Raw genomic sequence first — 18,614 nt, forward strand, 5'->3', positions numbered from 1 at the left:
TTTTTTTGGAGACAGTTCTCACACGGGTTGGAGTGCACAGTGCCATGATTGCAGCTTATGGCAGCCTTTCCCCTCTGGGCTTAAGCGACCCTCCCACCTCAGCCTCCCAAGCAGCTGGGACTACAGGCATACACCACCATGCCCAGTTAATTTTTAATTTTTTTGTTGTAGAGATAGGTCTCCCTACATTGCTGATCTCAAACTCCTGTGTTCATGGGATCCTCCCGCCTCAGCCTCCCAAAGTGCTAGAATCTTATGCTCTCTCAACCAAAGCACCAAACTAAGAAACGTATTTGAGATGGTCTTATTTAAAATAGAGGCTACCAGTGTATATAAAATTCGACTGGAAGAGGCAATTCAAAGCAATAAAAAAAAAACCATCCTCCAAATGATATGAAATCAACATATAATGAAGACCCTGTGGGATAACCAATCTAGAAACCTATCATGGACAGAAGAGTTAAGGACTATTTCCTGAGTACCTTTCAAATACCATTGTAGTCACTGCTCCAGGCACTGGGAATACAGCAATGAATAAGCCAGTGAAGAAAGAAAAATGAGAGGCGGGTGCAGTGGCTCACACATGTAATCCCAGCACTTTGGGAGGTTAAGGCAGGAGGATCACTTGAGCCCAGGAGTTCAAGACCAGCCTGGGAAACACAGGAGACCCCGTTTCTACAGAAAATGTTTAAAATTAGGTAGGTGTGACGGCGCATGCTTACTTCAGAAGCTAAGGCAGGAGGAGTGCTTGTCACCCAGGAGTTCAAGGTTATGGTAAGGTAAAATCATGCCACTGCACTCCAGTCAAGGTGACAAAGCGAGACCCAATTTCTTTTAAAGGCGGGGGGGCGGGGGGGGGAAGCATACCTTGGGGTTTCAAATATGAGCCCTGAGGCCAGGCGTGGTAGCTCATGCCTGTAATCCCGGCACTTTGGGAGGCTGAGGCGGGCGGACCACTGGGGTCATCAGGAGTTTGCGACCAGCCTGGCCAACATGGTGAAACCCTGTCTCTACTAAAAATACAAAAATTTGGCCGGGCGCGGTGGTTCACGCCTGTAATCCCAGCACTTTGGGAGGCCGAAGCGGGCGGATCACGAGGTCAGGAGATCGAGACCATCCTGACTAACACGGTGAAACCCCGTCTCTACTAAAAATGCAAAACATTAGCCGGGCGTGGCGGCGGGCGCCTGTAGTCCCAGCTACTCGGGAGGCTGAGGCAGGAGAATGGCGGGAACCCGGGAGGCGGAGCTTGCAGTGAGCCGAGATCACACCACTGCACTCCAGACTGGGCGACGGAGCAAGACTCTATCTCAAAAAAAAAAAAAAAAAAAAAAAATACAAAAATTTGCCAGAAATCGCTTGAACCTGGGAGGCAGAGGTTGCAGTGAGCCGATATGCCACTGCACTCCAGCCTGGGCAACAGAGGGAGGCTGTGTCTCAAAAACAAACAAAAAATGAACATGAGTCCTGAGTGACAGTGACAGCTCAGGTGCTCACTATGGCAACTGCTATTTCATTAGAGATCCTTATCTGAAGAACAATTCTAGTAAATATAAGCAGGAATTTATTTTATAATCCTTAATGACTCTTCTGACCTGGAGCCCAGCTAACTACAAATGACAGCCGAAAGCCATCACTATCACTCCATCTAAATTCTGAGAAATATGATTGGTATCACTAAGAAATAGTGGAAGTGGAACCAAACACAACAGACAACCCAGTAAACCATACTTCTTTGGTACTTAATAACGCCCAATTGTTCAAGTCTCACTCTTCTTCATAGTTTTCTTTTTTGAGATGGGGTCTTATTTTGTTGTCCAGGCTGGCTACAGTGGCAGCACAGTCATGGTTCATTGCAGTCTCAACCTGCTGGGCTCAGGTATCCCCCAACCTCAGTCTCTTGAGTAGCTAAGACAACAGGCATGTGCCACCAACCCCAGCTAATTTTCTGTGTGTGTGTGTGTGTGTGTGTGTGTTTGTAGAGGCTGGGTTTTGCCACGTTGCCCAGGCTGGTCTCAAATTTCTGAACTCAAGCAATCCTCCTGCCTCGGCCTCCCAAAGTCCTAGGATTACACGTGTGAGTCACCATGCCTGGTCCAATTACATAGAGTGAAAATGAGGTATGGCAAAAATCCCTGCTTTAATCAGAAAAAAAACCCCACTATATTATGTATATTACAGAGTCTAATTTAATAATAAACAGACCTCTGCTAGCCAAAAAAGCAAATCAATGTACAAGAATAATAACAGTGTTGTGCATGGTGGCTCATGCCTGTAATCCCAACACTTTGGGAGGCTGAGGTGGGAGGATTGCTTAAGCCCAAGAGTTTTAGACCAGCCTGGGAAACACAGCGAGACCCTGTCTCTACAAGAAGTAAAAAAAATTGGCCAGGCATGGTGGCACACGCCTGTAGTCAGTCCCAGCTACTCAGGAGGCAGAGGCAGAAAGGCTGCTTGAGCCCAGGAGGTCAAGACTGCAGTGAACCATGATTGTGGCACTGTACTCCAGGCTGGGTGCCAGAGAGAAACTCTGTCTCTTAAGAAATAAAAATAAAAGAATGATGACAGTACTGGCACAGTAGGATTATCTAATAATGATAAAACACATACACAAATCATTAAATATACTGGTGTACTAAACAAACTTATTCATTCAACAAACATATAAAGAACATTTAATTTATATTATGTGCTAGGTATTGTCTTAAATACCATGTTTAATGGGGAAAAGGACTTGGTCTCTTTTTTTGGAGACAGAGTTTCACTCTTGTCGCTCAGGCTGGAGTGCAGTGGCGTAATCTCAGCTCATTGCAACCTCCACCTCCCAGTTTCAAGTGATTCTCCTGCCTCAGCCTCCTGAGTAGCTGAGATTACAGGCAGCCACCACCATGCCTGGCCAATTTTTGTATTTTTAGTAGAGACGGGGTTTCACCACGTTGGCCAGGCTGGTTTCAAACTCTTGATTTCAAGTGATCCGCTCGCCTTGGTCTCCCAAAGTGCTGGGATTACAGGCGTGAGCCATCCGCCCGGCTGGACTTGGTCTTTACATTCAAGAAGTTATGGTCTACCGGAAGAGTCAGCCAAGAGGGCAATTAAAACAGCGTGAATAATGTGACAAGTATTGCCACCTGTGGGCGATGGCGCAGGATGAAGCTCAGCAAGCAAACAGGCCACAAAATAAACTCAGGTCTTTATAATTTATCCCAGGGCCATTAGGTAAGTTTTTTAGAAAAAAAATCACTCTCATTTACATAGTGAAGAATAGACCAGAAAGGAAGCTTGCAGTAATGAAGGTGACAGATGACAGAGGTCTATGTTAGGACAACAGGAGTAAATAAAGAGAATGAGATGCATTTAAGTTGTTTACTGGGTAAATCTTACAGGACTAGTGACTCAATGTGGACAGTCAGAAAGGGAGAAAGTCAAGGAGTCAAGTGATTTCTGGCTTACAACTAAGTTGAGACGGAGTGCAGTGGCTCATGCCTGTCATCTCAGGACTTTGGGAGGCCAACGTGGGTGGATCACCTGAGGTCAGGAGTTCAAGACCAGTCTGGCCAACATGGCGAAACCACACCGTCTCTACTAAAAATACAAAAATTAACTGGGTGTGGTGGTGAGCGCCTGTAATCCCAGCTACTTGAGAGGCTGAGGCAGGAGAATCGCTTGAACCTGGGAGGCGGAGGTTGCAGCTGAGCCGAAATCACGCTCCAGGGTAGGCAACAGAGCAAGACTCCGTCTCAAAAAACAAACAAACAAAAAAATTAAACTAAATTGAATAGGAATTGCACTCCTAGGTGGGCAACAGAGTGAGACTCCGTCTCAAAAAACAAAAAAACTAAACAAAATTGAACAGGAAAGTAGAATGTGTGAGGAGATGAGGAAAGTATGATTAACTCCATTTTAGGTATGTTGATTCTAAGATGCCTGTGAAATTTCCAGTACGAAGCTGTAACAAACAAGTTAGTTCTGAAGAGAACCAACCTATTAAAAAAAAAAAAAAAAAGGTTTGGTACTATTTAGAAATGTTTACTGAAACCACAGCAGTGGATAAGATTACCCATGGAGATTGTGCAGAGCAACACCTATATTTAAAAGAGCCTACAACTGAGGCCAAAAGTAACAGTTCAAGAGGTAAAAGAAAAAGAGGAGAGAGTATGTGTCAAAAGCCAAGAGAGTATTTCAAGGAAGCAATCAACAGTATCCAAAGCTGTCCAACTATCAAGCAAAGTAAGGTTGGATAGGTCTGTTGTATTCAGCAAGGAGCTCATTGATAACCTTGATGAGAATGGTTTCACATGGCAGAAATAATATTTAAATGAGGAAAGAGATGAAGCAGAGGTGGTACCATAAACAAATTATTATTTTTATTTTTTTTTTTTGAGACGGAGTCTCGCTCTGTCCCCCAGGCTGGAGTGCAGTGGCCGGATCTCAGCTCACTGCAAGCTCCGCCTCCCGGGTTCACGCCATTCTCCTGCCTCAGCCTCCCGGAGTAGCTGGGACTACAGGCACCCGCCACCTCGCCCGGCTAGTTTTTGTATTTTTTAGTAGAGACGGGGTTACACCGTGTTAGCCAGGATGGTCTCGATCTCCTGACCTCGTGATCCGCCCATCTCGGCCTCCCAAAGTGCTGGGATTACAGGCTTGAGCCACCGCGCCCGGCCAACAAATATTTTTAAAGTAGATGAAAATATTGAAAAGCAGTTTTTCTCTGTTTTTTTTTTCCCCCAGCCAAATTAGATACTTAAATCCTAATAATCTAGGTATGACGCCTTACAACTTAAAAAAAAAAAGAGAGAGAGAGAGAAATCCTGGCTGGGCGGGGTAGCTCATGCCTGTAATCCCAGCGCTTTGGGAAGCCCAGGCAGGTGGATCACCTGAGGTCAGGAGTTCGAGACCAGCCTGACCAACATGGCGAAACCCCATCTCTACTAAAAATACAAAAATTAGCCAGGCATGGCAGTAGGCACCTGCAATCCCAGCTACTCGGGAGGCTGAGGGAGGAGAAGCGCTGGAACCTGGGAAGCAGAGGTTGCAGTGAGCTGAGACTGCACTCCAGTCCCGGCAACAGAATGAAACTCCAGCTCAAAAGAAAAAGAAAAAGAAAAAAAGAAATCTTGATGGTGGAGAAAAAGACCATAGGAGAACTGAAGAAAGGATTAACCAAAGCCTAGTAAAACAACAAGATAACCAGATCATGGCATGATTACAGTTCTATATCTATGTAATTGTAGTTTATATTGGTGTAGTGATGGAATAACAACTACCACCTATGAAGTATTCTTGCCACAAAAATCAAACATGAATCAAGCCTCTGGCTTCAACTATCAATCTGCAAGAAGGATAGAGGGTAGATGAATACAGTGTACACCTCAGTATCCATGGGGCAATGGTTCTGGGACCTCCAGGATTTTGATACCTGAGGTTGCTCAAGTCCCTGATATGAAATGGTGTAGTATTTTCATATAACCCTATGCATATCTTCCCCTATAATATAAATCATCTCTGGATTACATATAATACTCAATACAATGTAAATATTATGTAAATAGTTGTTATATTATTAAGAGAATGACAAGAATAAAAGTCTGTATATACTCAGTACAGATGTATTTTTTTCTAATGTTTTTGATCCGGGATTGAATTCACAGACGCAGAACCCACAGATACAGAGGACCAACTCTATGTCACAGAACAGTATGAGGATACAATCAGCAAAATCTAGACCATGAAAAGTCCTATAAAACAAATGACCAAGTTTCTTCAATAAATATCAAGGGAAGAAAAAAGAGATAGAAAGGGAAACCTATGGATCAAGTGAGACAAGCGACATATCAACCAATTGCAATTTATAGACTTAATTTAGATCTAGATTTGGACAAATTGTAAAATAAACCAGTGAACAAACTTGGAGAGATCTGAACACTGGCTAGACATCTGGTAATACTAAATAACTGAATTTTTTAAGAAATGATAACAGTATTGTGGTTATTTTTAAAAGTCTTTCAGAAATACACAATGAGGCTGAGTGTGGAGGCTCACGCCTGAAATCCCAAGATGTCGGGAGGCCAAGGCAGGAGGATTGCTTGAGGCCAGGAGTTCAAGACCAGCCTGAGCAACACAGCAAGACCCCATCTCTACAAAAAGAAGATACACAATGAAAAAACTACATCAAATCAAAGTAAAATAATATCATGTCTGTGACTTGGGTAATGACAGTGAATGAGACAGATACATGAAACAAGACAGGCTTTGAACTGCTAACTGTTGAGGCTAGGTAATGGGTACATAAGGGTTCATTACACTATTCTCTAACTTTGTGTAAGGGTCTGACGTTTTCCATAATAAAACATTTTTTAAAAATCAGGAGGAGAGGAATTAAAGGATCATGGCAGACGGGAGGCAGGACTAGATTGCAGCTCCGGACAGAGCAGCATGCAGAGGCTTGCACTGTGAATTTTAGCTCCAGATCCACTGCAAGAACAAACCAGCAGTCCCAAGAGGATCCACAGACCCTCTGAAGGAAGCGGATTGCTCCTGCAGGACCCGAGAGACACCCCAAGTACTGTGAGTACCCCAACTGCGGAATTGAGAAAGGAAGCCCCTCCTCTCCTGAGCACACCCCCCACTAGAAAAACTGAAGGTCTGTTTGCGGTTGAAGTTTCAGACTTTAACTTAGAGAGCCAAGCGAAATGCAGGGGTAGAGGAAGCAGCAAAAAGGCCCTGGGAGCTCACTGGGTCCCCAAGCAGCCCATTCTTGCCTGGTACCACAGGGAGGGTGGCCAGAGGAGCAGGGGGTAAAACCCCACAGGAAGAAGGAATTCTCTAGCCAAATTTAGTACCCATTTGAATGGGGTGGGAAGCCTCCTGGCCAGAACTCAGGGGAGGGTGCGAATCCGGCATGCAGACATCACAGGCTGGGGAAGAACTAAAGCCCTTTTCTTTCACTGCTGGGAGGCAGAGAGCCTGGGCCAAGTTTTCTTTTTCCTTTTCTTTCTTTTTTTTTTTTTTTTCTGAGACAGAGCATCTTGCTCTGTTACTCAGGCTGGAGTGCAGTGGTCCCACCTTGGCTCACCGCAGCCTCTGCCTCCCGGGTTCTAGCGATTCTCCTGCCTCAGCCTCCCAAAGCTGGGACTACAAGCACACGCCACCACACCTGGCTAATTTTCGTATTTTTAGTAGAGACAAGGTTTCACCATGTTAGTCAGGCTAGTCTCGAACTCATGACCTCAGATGATCCACCGCCTCAGCCTCCCAAAGTGCTGGGATTGAAGGCGTGGGCCACCGCGCCTGGCCTTGTCATAATTTTTAACGACTGCATATTTGATCATGTGGATGTACTATTTTTAACAATCTTTTATTGCTAGATATTTAAATCATGTCTATTTTCAATTACCAGCTTGAAGACAGTAACCCAACCCAACAAAGACAAAGAAAAAAGAATAAGAATATATGAACAAAGCCTCCAAGAAGTCTGGGATTATGTTAAATGACCAAACCTAAGAATAATCAGTGTTCCTGAGGAAGAAGAGAATTGTAAAAGCTTGAATAACGTATGTGGGAGAATAACTGAGGAAACTCCCCAGGCCTTGCTAGAGACGTAGACATCCAAATACAAGCAGCACAAGGAACACCTGGGAAAGTCACTGCAAAAAGATCTTCACTGGGCACACTGTCATCAGGTTATCCAAAGTTAAGAGGAAGGAAAGAATCTTAAGAACTGTGAGACAGAAGACAGGTAACCTATAAAGGAAAACCTATCAGATTAACAGCAGATTTCTCAGCAGAAACCCTACAAGCTAGAAGGGATTAGGGCCTTATCTTCAGCCTCCTCAAACAAAACAATTATCAGCCAAGAATTCTATATACAGTGAAACTAAGCATCATGTATGAAGGAAAGCTACAGTCATTTTCAGACAGACAAATGCTGAGAGAATTCACCATTACCAAGCCACCATTACAATAACTGCTAAACAGAGCTCTAAATCTTGAAACAAATCCTTGAAACACATCAAAACAGAACCTTTGTAAAGCAAAAATCACATAGGACCTACAAAACAAAAATACAAGTTAAAAAGCAAAAGCAAAAAAAAAAAAAAAACCCAAAGTACACAGGCAATAAAGAGCATGATGAATGCAAGGATACCTCACATTTCAATACTAACACTGAATGTAAATGGATTAAATACTCCACTTAAAAGATACAGAACTGCAGACTGAATAAGAACTCACCAACCATCCTTCAGGAGACTCACCTAACGCATAAGGACTCACATAATTTTAAAGTAAAGGCGTGGAAAAGGGCATTTCATGCAAATGGACACCAAAAGCAAGCAGGGGCAGCTATTCTAATGTAAGACAAAACAAATTTTAAAGCAACAGTAGTTAAAAGAAAAGCAAGCAGGGGCAGCTATTCTAATGTGAGACAAAACAAATTTTAAAGCAACAGCAGTTAAAAGAGACAAAGAGGAACGTTATATAATAGTAAAAGGCCTTGTCCAACAGGAAAATACCACAATCCTAAACATACATATGCACCTAACACTGGAGTGCCCTAATTTACAAAACAATTACCAATAGACCTAATAAATGACACAGAGAGCAACACAATAATAGTGGGGGACTTCAATACTCCACCGACAGCACTAGACAGGTCACCAAGACAGAAAGTCAACAAAGGAACAATGGATTTAAACTATACCCTGGAACAAATGGACTTAATCTATACACAGAACATTTCATCCAATAAACACCGACTATACATTCTGAATTTCAACAGTGCATGGAACTTTCTCCAAGATAGACCACAAAACGAGGTAGACCTCAATAAATTTAAGAAAACTGAAATTATATCAAGCACTCTCTCAGACAATGGAATAAAATTGAAAATAAACTCCAAAAGGAACCTTCAAAACCATGCAAATACATGGAAATTAAATAACCTGTTCCTGAATGTGCATTGGGTCAAAAATGAAATCAAGATGGAAATTAAAGAATTATTCGAACTGAATGACAATAATGACACAACCTATCAAAACCTCTGGGATACAGCAAAGGCAGTGCTAAGAGGAAAGTTCATATCCCTAAACGCCTACATCAAAAAGTCTGAAGGAGCAAAGACAGACAATCTAAGGTCACACCTCAAGGAACGAGAGAAACAGGAACAAACCAAACCCAAACCCAACAGAAGAAAACACACAACCAAGATCAGAGCAGAACTAAACGAAATGGAAACAAACAAACAAACAAAAAAACACAATACAAAAGATAAATGAAACAAGCTGGTTCTTTGAAAACATAAAACAAAACTGATAGACCATTAGCAAGATTAACCAAGGAAAGAATAGAGAAAATCCAAATAACCTCACTAAGAAATGAAACAGGAGATATTACAATTGACACCACAGAAATACAAAAGATCATTCAAGGCTACTGTGAACACCTTTACACACATAAACGAGAAAACCTAGAAGAGATGGATAAATTCTTGGAAAAATACAACCCTCCTCGCATAAATCAGGAAGAATTAAGATACCCTGAACAGACCAATAACAAGCAGTGAAACTGAAACGGTAATTAAGAAATTACCAACAAAAAAAGGTCCAGGACCAGACGGATTCACAGCAGAATTCTACCAGACGTTCAAAGAATAGTTGGTACCAATCCTGCTGACACTATTCCACAAGACAGAGAAAGAAGGAACCCTCCCTAATTCATTCTATGAAGCCAGCATCACCCTAATACCAAAACCAGGAAAGGACACAACCAAAAAAGAAAACTGCAGACCAATGTCCTTGATGAGCATAGATGCTAAAATCCTTAACAAAATACTAGCTAACCAGATCCAACAACGTATCAAAAAGATCATCCACCATGATCAAGTGGGTTTCACACCAGGGATGCAGGGATGGTTTAAATACGCAGGTCAACAAATATGATACAACACATACAGAATTAAAAACAAAAACCACATGATCATCTCAATAGACGCAGAAAAAGCATTCAACAAAATCCAGCATCCCTTTATGATTAAAACTCTCTACAAAATCAGCATACAAGGGAAATACCTTAACATAGTAAAAGCCAACTATGACAAACCCACAGCCAACATAATACTGAATGGGGAAAAGTTGAGAGCATTCCCTCTGAGAACTGGAACAAGACAAGGATGCCCACTCTCACCACTCCTCTTCAACACAGTACTGGAAGTCCTTGCCAGAGTAATCAGACAAGAGAAAGAAATAAAGGGCATCCAAGTCGGTAAAGAGGAAGTCAAACTGTCACTGTTTGCTGACGATATGATTGTTTATCTTGAAAACCCTAAAGAATCCTCCAGAAAGCTCCTAGAACTGATAAAAAATTTCAGCAAAGTTTCTGGATTCAAGATTAATGTATGCAAATCAGGAGCTCTTCTATACACCAAGAGCGACTAAGTGGAGAATCAAATCAAGAACTCAACCCCTTTCACAACAGCCACAAACAAAATACTTAAGAATATACCCAACCAAGGAGTCAAAAGACATCTACAAGGAAAACTACAAAACGTTGCGGAAAGAAATCAGAGATGACACAAATGGAAACACATCCCATGCTCATGGATGGGTAGAATATTGTGAAAACGACCATACTGCCAAAAGCTTTCTACAAATTCAACACAGTCCCCATCAAAATACCATCATTCTTCAAAGAATTATAAAAAATGATTCTAAAATTTATATGGAACCAAAAAAGAGACTGCATAGCCAAAGTAAGACTAAGCAGAAAGAACAAATCTGGAGGCATCACGCTATCTGATTTCAAACTATACTATAAGGCCATAGTCACCAAAACAGTGTGGCACTGGTAGAAAAATAGGCACACAGACCAATGGAACAGAATAGAGAACCCAGAAATAAACCCAAATACTTATAGCCAACTGATCTTCAACAAAGCAAACAAACACATAAACCTTTTCAATAAATGGTGCTGGGATAATTGGCTAGCCACATATAGGAAAATTAAACTGCATCCTCATCTCTCACCTTATACAAAAATCAACTCAGGATGGATTAAGGACTTAAACCTAAGACCTGAAACTAAAAATTCTAGAAGATAACACTGGAAAAACCCTTCTAGACATTGACTTAGGCAAGGATTTCATGACCAAGAACCCAAAAGCAAATGCAATAAAAACAAAGATAAATAGCTGGGCCCTAATTAAACTGAAGAGCTTTTGGACAGCAAAAGAACAATCAGCAGAGTAAACAGACAACCCACAGGGTGGGAGAAAATCTTCACAATCTATACGTCTGACAAAGGACTAATATCCAGAATCTACAATGAACTCAAACAAATCAGTAAGAAAAAACAAATAATCCCATCAAAAAGTTGGCTAAGGATACGAATAGACAATTCTCTAAAGAAGATATACAAATGACCAACAAACATATAAAAAATTGCGCCCAGGTGCGGTGGCTCATGTCTGTAATCCCAGCACTTTGGGAGGCTGAGGCAGGTGGATCACAAGGTCAGGAGTTTGAGAGACCAGCCTGGCCAACATAGTGAAGCCCCATCTCTACTAAAAATACAAAAAATTAGCCAGGCATGGCAGCAGGCACTTGATATCCCAGCTACTCGGGAGGTTGAGGCAGGAGAATCACTTGAACCTGGGAGGCGGAGGCTGCAGTGAGCCAAGATCGTGCCATTGCCCTCCAGCCTGGGCAACAGTACGAGACTCCATCTCAAAAAAAGAAAAAGAAAAAAAAGCTCAACATAACTAATGATCAGGGAAATGCAAATCAAAATCACAATGCAATACCAGCTTACTTTTGCAAGAATGACCACAATCAAAATATCAAAAAACAGCAGATGTTGGGGTGGATACTGTGAACATGGAACACTTGAACACCTCTAGTGGGAGTGTGAACTAGTACAACCACTATGGCAAACCGTGTGGAGATTCCTTCAAGAACTAAAAGTAGAACTACCATTTGATCCAGCAGTCCCACTTCTGGGTATCTACCCAGAGGAAAAGAAGTCATTATTCTAAAAAGATAACTTGCACACACGTGTTTACAGCAGCACAATTCACAACTGCAAAATCGTGCAACCAACTCAAACGCCCATTAATCAATGAGTGAATAAACTGGTGTGTGTGTGTGTATATATATATACACACACACACGTATGTTTTTTATATATATATGTGTGTATATGTTTTATGTATGTGTGAGTATATATATACATATATACGTGTATATATACACATGCACACACACCAAACTCTATCGATCCATCCATAGTGGAATACTATGCAGCCATAAAAATGAATGTATTAACAGCATTTGCAGTGATATGGATGAGACTGGAGGCTACTATTCTAACTGAAATAACTCAGGAATGGAAAGCCAAATGTCATATGTTCTCATTGACGTGGGAGCTAAGCTATGAGGATGCAAAGGTGTAAGAATGATACAATGGACTTTGGGGGCTTGAGGGGAAGACTGCAAGAGGGGCGAGGGATAAGACTACAAATATGGTGCAGTATATACAGGTCGGATGACAGGTGCACCAAAATCTCACAAATCACCACTAAAGAACTTACTCATGTAACCAAACAATACTTGTTCCCCAATAACTTATGGAAAAAAAAAAAAATCAGAAGAAGGACTCAGTAGAAGAAAGACCTAAGGGAAGAGGAAGGGGAAAGAATGGGATCCAGGTGTAGAATAGAAGCCTCACACATAAAGATGGGTCACTTCTTACATGGTGTTGGAAAGAAAGGAGAAAAAGATGTAAATATGTTTTTACATTTCTGGAAAACAGATAACAAGGTCATTTACTGAAGAGCAGGAATAAGGAAGAGACATTTAGAGGCTCGATATAGTTACGATGAATAATAAGAGAAAAGAAACTGAACAGTAAGTAGAGAAAAAACATTTTTTAGATTGGAGACCATGAATTTTTAGTGGTGTCAATCTCCAAAGACGTGATTTTTCTTCAGTAAGTATGGACAATCTGAAAGCAGACACTGAAATGGCACACATTTAAAAGCATCTAGGGTGGGGTTGAGGCTTTGCAAGGTATATGCAATGAATACATGATGAAGAGAGTTGAAATAGAGATTAGAGGGGTCAAGAAAGTAGAGGTCTCTTTGTCCTAACTATAACCTGGAAGGTTACAGTAAGAGTGAACTACATTTAATATTTCCCAGTGTAATGATGAGTACTTCATGTTTTGATTAGAAACGAAGTATTGATGATACACAGTAAAGAGAGATGATGGGTATGATGAGCACTGGATGCAGATTAAGAAAGAAGGTGTTGGCCGGGCACGGTGGCTCAAGCCTGTAATCCCAGCACTCTGGGAGGCCGAGACGGGCGGATCACGAGGTCAAGAGATCGAGACCATCATGGCTAACACGGTGAAACCCCGTCTCTACTAAAAAATACAAAAAAACTAGCTGGGCATGGTGGCGGGCGCCTGTAGTCCCAGCTACTCAGGAGGCTGAGGCAGGAGAATGGCGTGAACCTGGGAGGCAGAGCTTGCAGTGAGCCGAGATCCGGCCACTGCACTCCAGTCTGGGCGACAGAGCAAGACTTCGTCAAAAAAAAAAAAAGAAAGAAAGAAAGAAAGAAAAGAAAGAAAGGAAAGAAAGAAAGAAAAGAAAGGAGGGAGGGAGGGAGGGAGGGAGGGAGGGAGGGAGGGAGGGAGGGAGGGAGGAAGGGAGGAAGGAAGGAAGGAAGGAAGGAAGGAAGGAAGGAAGGAAGGAAGGAAGGAAGGAAGGAAGGAAGGAAGGAAGGAAGGAAGGAAGGAGAGAAAGGTGTTGGCCAGGCGCAGTGGTTCATGCCTGTAATCCCAGCACTCTGGGAGGTTGAGGCAGCCAGATCACAAGATCAGGAGTTCAAGACCAGCCTGGCCAACGTGGTGAAACCATCTCTACTAAAAATACGAAAAATACAAAAAATACAGGTAGCACGTGCCTGTAATCCCAACTACTTGGGAGGCTGAGGCAGTAGAATTGCTTGAACCCGGGAGTGATGATTGCAGTGAGCCGAGATTATGCCACTTCAATACAGCTCTGGGTGACAGAGCAAGACTCTGCCTCAGGGGAAAAAAGAAAAGAAAGATGATGCTGGTTCAAGTTTGTCATCAACTATCTAACCCGAGTAATTAATCTAAATTTTCTACATAGTAGATAACATCTAAGGCACCCCCCCCCCCTTTTTTTTTTTTTGAGACAGAGTCTCGCTCTGTCGCCCAGGCTGGAGTGCAGTGGCCGGATCTCAGCTCACTGCAAGCTCCACCTCCCGGGTTTACGCCATTCTCCTGCCTCAGCCTCCTGAGTAGCTGGGACTACAGGCGCCCACCACCTCGCCCAGCTGGTTTTTTGTATTTTTTAGTAGAGACGGGGTTTCACCGTGTTATCTAGGATGGTCTCAGCCTCCCAAAGTGCTGGGATTACAGGCTTGAGCCACCGCGCCCGGCCTAAGGCACCCTTTAACTCAGATTATTTCATCCTGTGAATTTTCTAACTTTAACCTTTCTAACCTTTAACACGTATTTGTGCTATCAGAAAGCACAAGTATATGAATGAGCTATCATACTTATTTTAAGAATACAATTTTACCTTTCCAGTTGCCTTTTAATGTTTTAACACATAATTGCAAAATACCACATGGAAACAGAAATAATTTTTTTTTTTTTTTTAGACAGAGTCTCACTGTCGCCCAAGCTGGAATGCAGTGGCACGATCTCAGCTGACTGCAACCTCCACCTCCCGGGTTCAAGCGACTGTTTTGCCTCAGCCTCCCGAGTAGCTGGGATTACAGACGCATGCCACCATGCCCAGCTAATTTTTTTTTTTTTTTTTTTTTTTTTGTATTTTTAGTAGAGATGGGGTTTCACCATGTCGGTCAGGCTGGTCTCCAACTCCTGACCTCAAGTGATCCACCTGCCTTGGCCTCCCAAAGTGCTGGGATTACAGGTGTGAACCACCATGCCCAGTTTTTATTAACGTTTTTCTGTTTTTCTTGAGACAGGGTCCTCACTCTGTCACCCAGGCTGGAGGGCAGTGGCATGATCGATCATAGCTCACTGCAGCCTCTAACTCCTAGGCTCAAGAGATCCTCCTACCTTAGCCTCCTGAGTAGCTGGGACCACAGATACATGCCACCATGCCTAGCTAATTTTCCCCCCAACCCCCACTAGAGACGGGGTCCCGCTATGTTGCCTAGGCTGGTCTTTAATTCCTGGGCTCAAGCGATTCTTTCACCTCAGCCATCCAAAGTGCTAAGATTACAGGCATGAGCCACCATGCCCAGCCTCTAATAAATGGTTCTTAAATGGAGTGAACATTTTTAAAGAGTTTAGAATTAATATTTTGCAATGAACAATCTACATTAACAAACAGTACAAATAAATCAGGCAATATTTTCATACTATCTGGTATAGAAGTTCTTAACCTTTTTTGAGGTTACTGGATTCATTTGAGGATATAATGAAAGCTAAGAACTTTCCTCTCAAAGAAGCACATATGAAAATAAACAAAATATTGCATGTATTTTAAGGGGGTTCACAAATCTTTCCAAAGTCAAAATAATAAGATGATTTAGTATTTTTGAAATGTATTTTGGCAGTATCCTAATATTCTCTTTTAAGCAACTTGTATATATGACAAACATAATTCAAAGAAGGATCTGATTTTTTCATTTGCATGTCAATATCCAGACTATCTTAGAGATCAAGGTCACTGTTGCTTAAGCACTAGAAACAGAGGCCTTAGTATGCTTTTGGAATGCAGAATTCTTAAGCATTCTCTATTCTAGTATTATATCCATGTATCTGCTATCCAGTGCAGCACCTAAAACAACAATGTGTTTATTGCTAGGGTAAGTACCCTACCACAAAAAGAGAAAGTGGAGGAGTTAAAAAAAAAAAAAAAATAGGCCGGGCGCAGTGGCTCAAGCCTGTAATCCCAGCACTTTGGGAGGCCGAGACGGGCGGATCACGAGGTCAGGAGATCCGAGACCATCCTGGCTAACACGGTGAAACCCCGTCTCTACTAAAAAATACAAAAAAAAAAAAAAAAAATAGCCGGGTGAGGTGGCGGATGCCTGTAGTCCCAGCTACACGGGAGGCTGAGGCAGGAGAATGGCGTGAACCCGGGAGGCGGAGCTTGCAGTGAGCCGAGATCCAGCCACTGCACTCCAGCCTGGGCGACAGAGCAAGACTCCGTCTCAAAAAAAAAAAAAAAAAAATAGAAAGGAAACAACAGAGCATTAAAATAATTTTATAAAACAAGATGGTGATCATTTATTAAATTATTCCCATCTTATGTTTCCAAATATGTTAAACAAAACAAGTTTCACACTTATCAAAACAACCTTTACAAAATAATCATTAATAATCTGTTTTTTGGCTGGGCGAGGTGGCTCACGCCTGCCCAGCACTTTGGGAGGCCGAGGCGGGCAGATCACCTGCGGTCAGGAGTTCGAGACCAGCCTGGTCAACATAGCGACACCCCGTCTCTACTAAAAATACAAAAAAAATTAGCCGGGCATAGTGGCACATGCCTGTAATCCCAGCTACTCAGGAGGCTGAGGCAGGAGAATCACCTGAACCCGGGAGGCAGAGGTTCCAGTGAGCCAAGACAGCGCCCCTGCACTCACCCTGGGTGACAGAGCAAGACTGTCTCAAAAAAAAAAAAACACACAACCTATTTTTTACATTGCTCCCTGACAACTAGAAGTTTATGAAATGAGAAAATACAGAAAATAAAGGATGTGTGTGACGGAAGACAAAAATTAACAAATTACATGTTAACAGTAGAGGCACAATGACATGAAAATGGAAATCATCAGGTTTATTATTAGATGTAGAAGGAAGAAATAAAGACTTATCCGGTAATTCATCAATTATCAATGGTTCCTAACCTCAAATTGTCACTTGCCAAAGCTTCATTTAAAAGGTCAGCAGAGGCCGGGTGCTGTGGCTCACGCCTGTAATCCCAGCACTTTGGGAGGCCGAGGTGGGCGGATCATGAGGTCAGGAGATCGAGACCATTTTGGCTAAGCCGGTGAAACCCTGTCTCTACTAAAAATACAAAAAATTAGCCGGGCGTGGTGGCGGGCGCCTGTAGTCCCAGCTACTCGGGAGGCTGAGGCAGGAGAACGGCGTGAACCCGGGAGGTGGAGCTTGCGGTGAGCCGAGATCACGCCACTGCACTCCAGCCTGGGCGACAGAGCGAGACTCTGTCTCAAAAAAAAAAAACGGTCAGCAGAGACCAGACGCGGTGAGTTAAGCCTGTAATCCCAACAGTTTGATGGGCTGAGGCAGACAGATCACTTGAGCCCAGGAGTTCAAGACCAGCCTGGGCAACATGGAAAAACCCGGTGGTATGGTTTGGCTGTGTCCCCACAGAAATCTCAACTGGAATTATAGCTCCCAGAATTCCCAGGGGAGGTAACTGACTCACGGGGCTGGTCTTTCCCGTGCTATTGCTGAGATAGTAACTCTCACAAGATCTGATGGGTTTATCAGGGGTTTCTATTTTTGCTTCTTCCTCATTTTTCTCTTGCCCCTGACGTGTAAGAAGTGCCTAGTGCCTTTCACTTCCTGTCATGATTCTGAGGGCTCCCCAGCCATGTACAACTGTAAGTCCAATTAAACCTTTTCTTGTTCCTAGTTTCGGGTATGTCTGTTATCAGCAGTATGAAAACGAACTAATACAGTAAACTGGTAGCAGTAGAGCGGGGAATTGCTGAAAAGATACCCAGAAATGTGGAAGTGACTTTGAAAGTAGGTAACAGGCAGAGTTTGGAACAGTTTGGAGGGCTCAAAAGACAGGAAAACATGAGAAAGTTTAGAACCTCCTAGAGACTTGTTGAATGGCTTTTACAAAAATGCTGATAGTGATATGAACAATAAGGTCCAGGCTGAGGTGGTCTCAGATGGAGGTGAGGAACTCGTTGGGAACTGAAGCAAAGGTGACTCTTGTTATGTTTTAGCAAAGAGACTGGCAGCATTTTGCCCCTGCCCTAGAGATCTGTGGAACTTTGAACTTGAGAAAGATTATTTAGGGTATCTGGCAAAAGAAATTTCTAAGCAGTAAAGCATTCAAAAGGTGACCTGGGTGTTTTAAACGTATTTCGTTTGAAAAGGGAAGCAGAGCGGCCAGGGGCAGTGGCTCACGTCTGTAATCCTAGCATTTTGGGACGCCAAGGTGGGCGGATCGTTTGAAGTCAGCAGTTTCTAGACTAGCCTGGCCAACACGGTGAAACACCATCTCTACTAAAAATACAAAAATTAGCCAGGAGTGGTGGCTAATCCCAGCTACTGTGGCTGGAATCTCAGCTACCTGAGGGCTGAGGTAGGAGAATAGTCTCAACCAAGGAGGTGGAGGTTGCAGTGAGCAGAGATTGCACCACTGCAGTCCAGCCTGGATAACTCCAGGCAAGACTGCATACCCCCTGCAACAAAAAAAAGGGAGGCAGAGCATGAAAGTTTGGAAAATCTGCAGCCTGACTATATGATAGAAAAGAAAACCCCATTTTTTGGTTGGACGCGGTGGCTCATGCCTGCAATCCCAGCACTTTGGGAGGCCGAGGCGGGCGGATCACGAGGTCAGGAGATCGAGA

At 42.8% G+C, this 18,614-nt stretch overlaps 1 protein-coding gene across 1 annotated transcript in view; it reads right to left on the reverse strand.

Annotated features, from left to right (window-relative positions):
• PAFAH1B1 (platelet activating factor acetylhydrolase 1b regulatory subunit 1) overlaps positions 1-18,614 on the reverse strand; it is a 110,889-nt gene that overhangs the window by 55,204 nt on the left and 37,071 nt on the right. The gene's annotated exons all lie outside the window — the stretch shown is intronic.

This window comes from Rhinopithecus roxellana, chromosome 19, assembly GCF_007565055.1.
Source record: "Rhinopithecus roxellana isolate Shanxi Qingling chromosome 19, ASM756505v1, whole genome shotgun sequence".
Lineage (NCBI taxonomy): Eukaryota > Metazoa > Chordata > Mammalia > Primates > Cercopithecidae > Rhinopithecus > Rhinopithecus roxellana.